This window comes from Amphiura filiformis, chromosome 4 (genome assembly GCF_039555335.1).
Source record: "Amphiura filiformis chromosome 4, Afil_fr2py, whole genome shotgun sequence".
In the NCBI taxonomy this organism is placed as follows: domain Eukaryota; kingdom Metazoa; phylum Echinodermata; class Ophiuroidea; order Amphilepidida; family Amphiuridae; genus Amphiura; species Amphiura filiformis.
The window spans coordinates 40229965-40242371 of record NC_092631.1 but is presented as its reverse complement, the minus strand read 5'-3'; the positions used below and the strand labels follow the sequence as shown (position 1 = coordinate 40242371).

General features: G+C 36.7%; 1 protein-coding gene across 1 annotated transcript in view; it reads right to left on the bottom strand.

Moving 5' to 3' along the window:
* LOC140150896 (secretin receptor-like) overlaps positions 1 to 12407 on the bottom strand; it is a 474785-nt gene that overhangs the window by 311004 nt on the left and 151374 nt on the right.

The window sequence follows — 12407 nt, the reverse complement described above, 5'->3', positions numbered from 1 at the left end:
CATCCTGAACCACACCTTCTTCAAAATCCGCTTCCTTAACATCCTCCAATCTCCGCACTCTTCTCATCTCCGGCCTGAGCGTCACATCTCTTAGTGCATGGATTGCAGCAGCCCACTTCAGCAAAACAGTTACAGAATGACGTGTACAAGAGATGCAATTTGTGACAGCCATGTGTCTCTTTGCTTGCCCTGTGCCCTACACTGACACCGAATCATGTCAAGTAACTCTGGTGGAGCTTTATCACCGTGAGTATTGACAGGGCACAGTGTCATCGACCCTATATCTTCATGGCAGGAATCGCCATGGTAGGTTGAATCCACAGCCACGATTAGCCATTTGGTTCAAACCTTTAAAGCTCTTTAGAACTAATAATTAGTCGAGGGACATAACTAAGGCTACTCACAATACCGGGTAATTGATCTTGGTTGTGCGTGAATAAGCTTGTATACCCCATTGAGGTCAATGGTCATCGACTTTATACTGCCTACAGTGAGTGCTGCTGTACTACACGCTGTAGTCTATACAGGGTATTACAGGACCAACGCAATATAAAATGGTCGGATTTTGAGTTCAAAGCGCACGGCCAATTTTCAAAGCGCATTCTAGCGACTATCATATCTGTTCAACACGTATTTTCAGGTGTATGAGACCACATCTGGTTTCTTGAGAAAAATTCATTTGCGGGAGATATTCATCAATTTCTAACCCAGTATTCGAAGATTTTCGTCTGATATCAAAATCGTGCATAGCAATTCACGTGTATCGATCCCGTGTATTCATTTTAGTGTCCCTGCTCCACCAAATAATTATTAGCCAGGCGGTGTCGGTGTGCAGGGGAGGGGTGTAATCCCGGACTTCGCAACCATCGGCCCTCGGCTGACTCATCGGGTGGTCTTTGGAATTATGCTGCTTTCCACAACATCACCCGGAGACGAGCCTACAGCATGTGCACGGGTTGGCAGATGTTGGCGGCAAATGAAGAATTATAAAGCCACATTTGCGCCACATCATTAACTGAGAACACGCACACATATTGACAAATTAGGTTGATACAGAATATCCCTGTTAAGCGGGGAAGTCTGTCCATATTAGTACATAATCACTGTATGTAAATTGTTATCAGAAAGTTGCACCAGAGTCGACCTAGACTATGCCATAGTCGATTTTTGATAAATAAAAATGTTAATAATCATGATGAACGCATTCAGTTGAACTCAAAATTATACTGATATTTAGTAGGCCTACATCAAAATACTAGTATAAAATGGTTATGAAAACGTTTAGGCTATATAATTATATTTGTGACAGTAAAAGTAAAGTATAGGCCCTACGTAGGCTTATATTATTGAATGCAACATATCATAATGGCATAATTATAATACACTTCAATACTGAACAATTCTAATTTTAGAATCTGCCAGTTTATTATCCGAAAAACCGACTATGGACTTTCACTTTTAAGCAGAACTTTACCCCGGGACTCACACACTGTCAATCATACTTGTTTATCAATAAAATCTAACCACAAGACTAAGCATGGTGGTACAATACGCGCTAGATGCATACGTTCATCCACCAGCACAAAAGCGCCGCATTCCCTAGATAGTTGTGTACCATGTATAGTTATAATGGTACCAGTACGCGTCGGGAGGATTTAAACAATAACGAGATCTGGGCGACCAATCACAAGCCAGATTCATTTTTAAAGATGCATTACATCATCACCTAATTTTAGTTAGGCCAGAAATTGGCCTAACTCTCAAGGCAAAGTCAGTAGTCCACTTGGGAAGCTAACAAACAGAGGGCGTACGGTGACTGAAAAGATCAGTTGTGAAAATCTATCAATTGTGCACTCATTAATTAAATCAGAGTTTTAAGCTTAAATGTAATAGCCAGAGTAGTGCACAATTGGCAAGTGGACTACGGAGAAGTCTAGAGTCGACCTGATGTCTATCCCATTTAATGGACAGGTTAAGACATTCATGTTAACTACATCCGTCCTATTAGAGCAATAAATATTGTCGATTGCCTATTTATTATTCCCCTGTACGACATCGCACACGGCGATGGCATTAACAGTGTAGTTGAAAATAAAAGAGGTGAATTTACTCGCGATAATTTTCATAAGTCTGGGTTCAAAGATAAACAGATAAACGAGCTTGAACGAATGGCCTTTGTTTGCCCTATTGTGGTGGAATGTTGAAATTAGAAGGGAAACTGGCGATTGCCCAGAACTAGAAACAGATCCGGTATTTTTGTTCTACATGAATGTCGTTTGCTCCAATGTTATCGTGCGTGAAGCTGTAATGAATTGCAGGTCGGTATATTATTTTACCTATGTGGTATATTATAGTCTTGCCTGCGAGTAGACTATAATGTTTCAACATGGTATGATTTCAATCATGAAAATATGATTGGGTTTTGTTTATTCTTGTAAAATTGAATGCGTTGTTCCATCTCCGGATAGTTGTATAATGTTGTATTAGAACTGGCTAAATTCGCGGACTACGACGCCCCTTCGAATAGCAAAGCGCGCGCTTCTGTCAGCTCTGTTGGAATGTATCACTTGCCTATTAGGTAAAAACTAAATGTGTGGGAGGAGTTGGAATATTCAAGGGGAAACCTGGCCCTATGTCGCTTATAAACAGAGGGGGCACCCGGCCTATAAAATACAGGTACAGACCTTTGACGTGAACTTGTGTGTTGAATTGTTAGAGCCTTTTGGTACTCATTGATTACTGCTTTAGGGTACTTCCGCTGCTCACTTTAGCGCTGTAATAAAAATGCCATCTTTTAAGAAATAAAACGAGTTCACGAAGTAATTTGATTGATTTTAGGGTAATCTGTCTCGGTAAGTCATGCTTTTATCGTATTTCCACCAGTTACTTTATAGCGCTATAAAACAAATATGTTGTGTTGTATCAGGTGCATTCCTGTTCTTTGTCAAATTATTTCAAATAACAAAATAAATGTACCCTGTGCATTTTATTCAATTATAAAGTAAGCCACAGATCACTGCTATAATCATACGTCCATTACACACGTAAGCGCTGCAATAAATCGTATGTATTTATCTTGCAAGGTGTCCTATATTTTCAGTGCAGTTGTTTTAAAAAGAAGTCAACAAATATGCTTTCAGTGCAGCACAATTTTCTTGCTGCTTTTACAATAACAAATTTCATTATTTGCAACACTACTTTGCAATAAGGAGACGGACGGTTTGATACGCTAGCAGTTCCAACTGTTTACGAAACGTAGGTATGGTGAGGTTGCGATAGAAATTAATTGATGCCAGTTTTACCTGGACTCGAGTCTAAATGGTTTATTATGAGCTACAACCGCTTTAGCCAATACACATGTATGTCACTTTATGCACATGAAATGTTCACTCGCCTCATTGGTCATCGACTAAATTATTGCTCTTTGCTGGCGACAAAACTATAATGATGAATAACTGAAAATAATCATGTCGGTAGTCTATAACTAATCTAAACCAACTACTTTTCTTTTAAGGGCAATGTCTGTCCATGCGTTTTTGTAGTGTGACGGGTGTGTATGTGTTAGGGGTAATTCGTGTGGTGTTTGTTTCTGTGTAATTGCCTGTTGTTTGATCTCTACTGTTTCTGAATTATATTCGAACATAATCCATGCAATGGAACATCACCAGACGGGAAATATCAAGACTCACTCTACAGTATTACAATGTAAAAATGAATTAATACCTGCATTATCTTCACTGGGCGGGAAAAATCCTCATACAGGGTGAGTCAAAAAAAGTGCAATAGAGAAAATAATCCATTTTTATTTAAGAACCGATTTGAACCTTTTAGGTTTTAAAACATTTTATAAGTGATATATCCATTAGTGACCTTTTGTGAAAAAAACCAAGGAATTAGCATTAACCGTTTTGTTTTTATGACCAATTTTATAGCGATACCCAATTTTAATGTTTGTCCAAGAAACGTCTAAAATTTGAATATCAGCCCACTATAAGGTAGATTTGGAACAACTGCTATTTGCTTAACCTCATTGGCATTGAAATAAAATGGAACACCCAAATTGTTATTGTCCTTGGTCTTGTTAAAGGAAAAGAAACATTATTTGTTGTTATTTTCATTTTATACCTTTACTTTAAAGATGTTTATTCTCTATCAAAAACATACACATTTGTAGGCGGATTTTTTCAAATGTCGAAATGAAATGCGCGCAAATTGAAGTGGAGTGAATTGCAATTCCAGTAGTTGGACATATTGGGATTTAAAAAAACTGGAGTTGGAGTCGAGTGAGGTATGAAGTACTTATAAGTGATGTTAGAAAGTTTGTTTGAACAGAAAAAAGAAATTGAAATAACGCTAAAATCAACCTTATTAAGGTAAAGTCAGTTTCAGAGCTGGTGGCTTTATCGTGCATTGTGTGTTCTCATTCAAAATACATGGTACCTCGTGGACAAATAATGCAATTGGGTATCGTAGCAAAAGGACTCATAAAAATTAAACGGTAGATGTGATTGACTTCATTTTTTCACAACAGGTGACTATTGAGTGTGGCATTTATAGAAACTTTCAATAATTGGAAAGATCAACGTGGTTCTTACACAATTATCGATTCTTTGCTCTATTGCACTTTTTTTGACTCACCCTGTATGTACATTTGGCCCTTGAACATGAATAAAACAAGTGTGGACTTTATATTGAAGAAGTTGCTTCATCCATGTTCAAGGGCCAAAAGTACATGCAAGAAACACCTCATATTTATCCTTGAAAATGGATAAAGCCTTGTAGGAGTAGATTTTATATTGAATGGTTTGCTTCATCCATGTTCAAGGGCAAAAAGTACATATGAGGTTTTTCTCGCCCAGTGACGATATGCAAATACACCAAAATCAATTGTATCTACTCTCCCAAGTAAAAAAAAAGTATCGATGTGTCACTGATGTTGCTTTACATGGCGGTAAAAACACTCAGAGCTGACATAGAAAATGTTAGATCGCAGCCGGCTTTGCTGTCTGTGGGATTTAAAGCACCCCCGTATCTGTGATAGCTACTGAGTTATAACTTTCATTAAGCTTAGCTAGGCTGATTTATCATAGAGATTTATTTTTTATAATTAAATCACTGATATATGCAAAAGTCAAATCCCGCGATCTCGTCTAGGACATTATTTTGTTCTGTCAAACACACTATGTGAGGGATTATCGTGGCATGGAAACCATGATAAGTTAAAAAGATAGAACTTTTCACGTTTTAATGACATAACAATGCGTTTGTTCCACACACTTCAAGCTTCAATACTATAGGCGTGTACTACAACTAGGGACGTAATGCAAACTAGACCCGATACTAGTAAAACAGAGTTCGTAGTATCTGATCCAAGAAAATGCACTTACTGTGTACGTTTCAACAACCACTGTTGTCTTTGTCAACACTTGATGAGGAGTGACTGCAATCTACTGACAACCAACGCTAGAGGATTTCCACTTCCAGCGTGATTTTTGGGTTGCCAGTTGGTTTTCCTTTTGGGGATTTTTTAGATCCCTGTTGCAGGAACTCATCAAAAATGTGAGTAAGCTGGTACTGCCCCTCGTCTCTGTTCATAGTTGTACGCCCCCTCTTTCTAATTTCCACAGCTTCTTTGATCCAGCGCTTATATCTATCTTGCTCTGTGCCTCTATCCCTCTAGCGTTGGTTGTCAGTAGATTGCAGTCACTCCTCATCAAGTGTTGACAAAGACAACAGTGGTTGTTGAAACGTACACAGTAAGTGCATTTTCTTGGATCAGATACTACGAACTCTGTTTTACTAGTTTACTCTACCGATCCTGATGAATTTGTTCAATCATATTAGACCCGATACTTTTTTTACAACCAAAAAATACAACACGATGAGTCTTATGCACATTTCATTTCTGATATCACAACCACATCACTTCCTCTTAGACCGCAATGTCGTATTGCCATGTAAGCATTTTCACATAGTGTCGTATTTATGTGGGGAATGGGGAAGCAAAGAACAATTTTGTCATAATCGCAACCAAACAAGTATATACGCTCGTATAGAGCACATATCCCTGCTATCAGACCTCGCGCCCAATTCAGCAAGAGGGTTTAGTTATCATGGAACAAACCTGTCATCAGTCTTTGCAAGATCCTAATGTCATGCAGGTATGCCTTTACATATTAAGCATGAATATATAAAATATACATGGTTCCAAATTTCGAAAGTTGCGTAGTACCGTAACAATCACTGATGCATCACAAAATGACTTTACAGAAATACCCGGCTTGGATTGAAGCAGACATTGACGAATGTGCCACTATTCTAGACAAATGTAAATTCGACCAGGACATGACATGGTTCACTATCTTGTATTTGTGTTTTACACACTCTGTGTATCTTACCGTGTTCACCCAAAATACGTCAAATACGGGCATTTCACCATGGATAACCTTTCGTAATTGTATAGTTTATCGTTGCATCTCATAAAAGAAATGCATTGATTCTTATGTCCTATAATAGATGTAATAAGACGTGCTCAAGTTGCTCTAGTTTTTGATATGTACTGCTACTCTTATTACTACTCTACCTTTCCTTGATGAAGGTTTTCTATCACCTTGTTGAAGGAATCATTGTAAAGGAAAAGTATTTGAATCAGTCCAATATCGCTTTGTACCTTGAAGTTGAACAATCATAACACGGATCGACTTGCCTGTTTGCTCGCATCCGGTGCAACGTAATTCAATTTCTAAAGAAGAGTGGCTATCATGTTACAATGACAACGTGTTTAGAAAACCACGACAAGATAACACGCTTTTCGAACACCTCATGATAATCTAATAAAAGTAACCAACCCCCTTAAATAATGGCCATTATTTAAAAAGCGCCTATTGTATTACAAATATGTAAAATGCGTTGCAAGAAGAATTTATTTCTGCGCATTTTGACACCTCATTTGATCAGAAAACAATAAAACACCGGTAAGTTGCACTTACATACAATACAGAAACACTCAGATATCATTACACAGATTTCCTTCCATTATACTGAATACAAAATCGATACAATTTACTGCAACTTTCAAATCTTGAGTTACATTGATTTAAATGTATGCAGTGACGTCAATATTTAGTCAATTGCTACAAATGAGGTGAGAAAAATGTGCAGAAATAAATCTTGCTTCCAACGCATTTTACAGATTTGTAATACAATCACCCGTTTTTGAATAATGGTCATTATTTAATGGAGGATAGTAATTTTTTTTGAGATGTTTAGTAGTAATTATGTTGTCTGTTTTCTTTTGCCTATAACATTATTCTAGAAATTATATAAACATGATTTTAGGTCGATATCGTTTTGATAATTGATTCAACGTTTCAGCTTAAAAGCGTGTATCATGACATCAGCCCAGACAGCATTACAATCTTGGCCCGGGATTGGTCCAATATTAAAATTTTATTGGCCCATTAGATACAATATTGTACCAAGATGTTTTGCCCATGGGCCCTGGATTGGCCCAATATTGGCAATATTTAAATTGGCCAATATTGCTCTTCCCGTGGCTCAATATCGAGATCAGTACTGGGCCAATGTCTAACCAATATTGTTTTCTGTTGGTAATTCATTGGCATCCATTTGTATGCCAATATTGTACCAAGATTATTTGCTCATGGGCCCTGGATTGGCCCAATATCTTCGCGGTAAGAGAGGAACACTACGACTCATCACCATGTGATTGAATAGCCATCAAGACTATTTGATAGTATGGTGACACATACTTTAGAAATCTTTAAAAGTATTGATCCAATATATTTTGCCAATGCAATGCCAATGCTAATAATGCCAATGGAAAACCAATATTAGTCCAATATTTCTTGCCAAGATTTTACCAATGCCAAGTTGCCAATGGAAAACCAATATTGATCCAATATCGTTGCCAACGTAACGCCAATGCCAATGAGAAACCAATATTGACCCAATATTGCTTCCCAAGAAAATACCAATGCCAAGATTGCCAATGGCTTTCCAATATTGGGCCAATGTGTGTATGTTGTCTGGGAGGCGATGACTTAAAATACATGTGCATTTCAAAATTGTGATATAATTTAACGTTGTATGGTGGTTTCGAAATTGAGACCAATTAAGGGCTGGGGTATGAACGTTTGGACAGTATTTATTTTGGGACATTAGAGCACATCAGACATATCGCATTGCATTCTGAATACGGAGAATGTCTTTCTGATATCAAATAATTTTGATTTTTTGAAATTCGCAATTTAATACACATTTTATGGCAAATCATTAAAATTGATATTTTTGATATTTAACAGTACTCGAAGTAAACTTTATAAATCTGATGATTTATACTTAAAGTGTATGTAGGTGGAATAAAAAGCCGACGATCAATTGAAAATTTTGACCTTTCGTATTGAAGATATGGATTTTTTCCCAAAACACCAAAATAAATTAGGTCTTTTTGGGAAAAAAATCCATATCTTCAATATGAAATGTCAAAATTTTCAATTGACCGTCGGCTTTTCCTCCCAGCTACATACACTTTAAGAATATATCATTAGATTTATATAATTTACTTCGAGGACTGTTACATATCAAAATTTGAAAAATATCAAATTTTTATAATTTGTCATAAAATTTGTATTATATTGTGAAAAAAAAAAATGAAAATTATTTGATATCAGAAAGACATGCTTCTTAATCAGAATGCAATTCGATAGGTCTGAGGTGCTCTCATGTCCCACAAAAAATACTGTCGAAACGCAATAAATGCTCATTTTAACTTTAAAAGACAACCATGTGCATTGTTTGCATACTATAGAGAAACAAACACAAAGTATTGTCATATGACTCTGTGTTTTCAATGTTGGACAAATTATTCAATGTTCTTTTTCGGTTAAGCTAAATATATACCAAATTTGCCTTTTCCTGTTATTCGGTGTCTTTATTTACTATTTGGACAAATGCGTAAAATGTCGTACATTATACAACACCACACATTCAGTACTAAATTAGTACTCATTCCTTAAAAATAACGATCTCGACAGTCAAAATGACCATCGTTTTTTTTTTCTTTATTTTTCTTTTAACTCTTTATTCATAATTACCTGACTCTGTAAGATCCATCATCTGTGAAGTCGAGCCTTATTTTCAGACAGCGACCTTCAGTCTATCGAACCTTGATAAGGTTAGTGCCAGTACCTCAGCCACACATTAATGTTTCATCCTTTGTATATATGTTTTTTTATGGTAGGGTGTGAGCCCGGGTGTGTTTATATGTATATCAGTAAAAGTCAAAGATGAATGCAATAATGAATACAAAAGAAGAAAACATGTTCAATCAAAGGCCAAAAAATAACATGTTTATTTCCTGTAGCAGGTCTAAAAAGTCAAATGCGAAATGCGGTTTTTTATTTTTATCTTTTTTATCCATGTCTTTAAATGAACTGCCGGCAATGGTAATTTTAGCCCGTAGCCAGGGTGGGTGCGGGGTGCGAAAATAATGAAGTTTTTTATGCCTTTTTGGTCCAAAAATGACCCAATCCGCCCAGTCCAAAAGTCCCCAGTCCACTTTTTCAAAATCAGCACCCCCCAAATAAAATAAATCCTGGCTACGGCCCTGGGTAATATACAGTGGGTTTCACCGACACCCCCCCCCCCCATACACACACACACACACACACACCCACAAACAATTCATAGGCCCTGTTTCTTCATATTCACGAATATTTATGATCCCCTTTCAACCGGCAGATTATAAAAGTATTAAAAAAATCACAATATAGATATTTTCTAATTTGTAGGGAAAACATAGAAACAGTACTGTTCTTTTCTTCTCTTAGTATTTATTTGCTCACTGAAACAAAATGTTTTGCTTCAGTGTTGAAGGCGTCAAATCTTGAAAGTTTAACTTGTCATATAAAAAAGTCTTCATTGCCGCGCAAATAAAAATAAAATCTCTTAATTTGAGACTTTGTGTTTTTATCTTTGTGTGTGACATCAGGGTAAACTAATTGACTTTTTATACTTTTTATTTTAACATAACATAACATAACATAACATAACATAACATAACATAACATAACATAACATAACATAACATAACATAACATAACATAACATAACATAAATGTGACGTGTCATGTCAAAAACACTTTTGGACAGGTTATAAATTTTGAGGTTTTTACATAATTATTATTATCTTAAATATAGAGATATATATTTTGCTCCATAACGCCATTTTCCCCAATGAAATCGGACATTCCTAAGCGAAGATAATGAGTTCGTAAGTTATGGTAATATAAAATTGGAAATTGAGATATTTGGCCTTTAAAAATATTATTGACAATGTTGAGAGTAGGAATTACCTTGAAAAATGTCTCAAAAATACAAGATGCCAGTTATATTCCGGTCTGAAACTATCAGACAATATTTTTAACATTAATAACATCACAAATTCGCAACAAACCCAAATTGTGAAAAAATCACCCCGGGCCGATTTTTGGCTATTTCTCCATTTTGTTTTTGACATGACACGTCACAAATAAATAAGACTGAAGTTCCGATGCGCTGAGCATCATATAAAAAGCACGGGAAGATATACAGTGTGCTAGCATAAAAGTTTAACAAATACATCGAGATAAAAAGTACAATAACATTATAGAAACATTATAAAATACAATATTAATACAACATAATTGAGATAAAAAGTACAATGACATTATAGATAGCAAAGAGATTCATTTGGTAGGATTGTTGAGATCATAAACTGGTTAATTATGTTAGCCAAATCCAATAAATATTACTCACGGAACTGAGCTTTCGCCATCTTGGCTGATGACATTTTGGAAATTATCAACAAAGACAGCACACAAAAGCTTACTGACCACCTCAACACCACTGATCAATCTGGGAACATTAAGTTTACGTTTGAAGAAGAGAAAGAGGGCCAAATACCATTCTTGGACACATTACTCATCCGTAAACAAGATGGTACAGTCAAACTTCTTGTGTATCGCAAAAAAACCCACACCGACCAATATTTAAGCTTCAAATCTCAACACCCCCTTCACCAGAAATTAGGGGTGATCCGGACATTAATGGACAGAAAAGACAAGATTGTTACGGAGGAAGACGACAGGAAAGACGAGGAACAAAGAATCAAAAAGGCATTGGCGGTTTGTGAATACCCCAAGTGGGCCGTGGACAAGGTGAAACAGCAAATGAAGGACAAAACAACAGCAAAACCTCAGAAGAAGACAACCGAGACTCCAATCAAAGGCATGGTGGTTATACCATATGTGGAGGGTACTTCTGAAAAATTGCAAAGAGTTTTCCGCAAACATGGTTTTACAACAGCCATGAAGCCAACCAACACTCTAAAAAGTGTTCTTGTCCACCCGAAAGACAAAAAAGACATCGATCAGACCAGTGAAGTTGTATATGACATCCCGTGCAAAGGGTGTAATAAATCATACATAGGTGAGACTGGTAGACCATTTGGGGTAAGGAAGAAGGAGCATCAGAAAGACACTGAAAAGATCGCCACCAAAAATTTCACCAGAGCCAGCAGAAAGCTCTCTACTACCGAACAGCACAAGTCCGCAATAACCGATCACGTCATCGACTGGGAGGGGGCCAAATTACTGGATAGAGACTCAAACGCCTTCTCAAGAAGAGTCAGGGAGGCCATCCAAATCAGAAAAAAGGGCAAGAACTCACTCAACCGCGACGAGGGTGCGTACTTTCTAGATCATGTATATGACCCACTGCTTAAATCAACATAACTTCCGGGTAACGAGGATGCGTCTATAGCAACCAAGTTTCGCGGGAAAAGCAGTGGACCAGTTCATCTGTGATCAAGCCATCAGCCAAGATGGCGAAAGCTCAGTTCCGTGAGTAATATTTATTGGATTTGGCTAACATAATTAACCAGACATTATAGATACATTATAAAATACAATATTATGTCATAGCACAAAATAAGTGAAAAAAACATGAACATTATCCTCCAACAAGCAAAGAAGCGATGCATGGTGCTATAAATTCTATGATGACACCATTTTAAGAGAACCTCCGCAATCTCAATATTTTCCACTGCCAATCCTGGGATTGGGTCACAATCTACAGCTGATCTATGTCGTGCAAAAAATGTAAAAAGAAAATGAAAAAAAATCAGCCGAAATAAACTAAAACTAAAACCTGTTTGAACAATTGATTTTTCCTTCAAAATTGGCAAGTATTCTTGTCATCTGTGTAACACAAATAAGCTTCATAATGACCAGAAGTCAGTAACCCGCTTTTGAAATCAATGCAACAGCTCTACAAGAAAATCAACAACCATTTGGCCAACAAATGGTCAATATCAAATGGTAGGAATATTCAAAGCGGGCATAGAA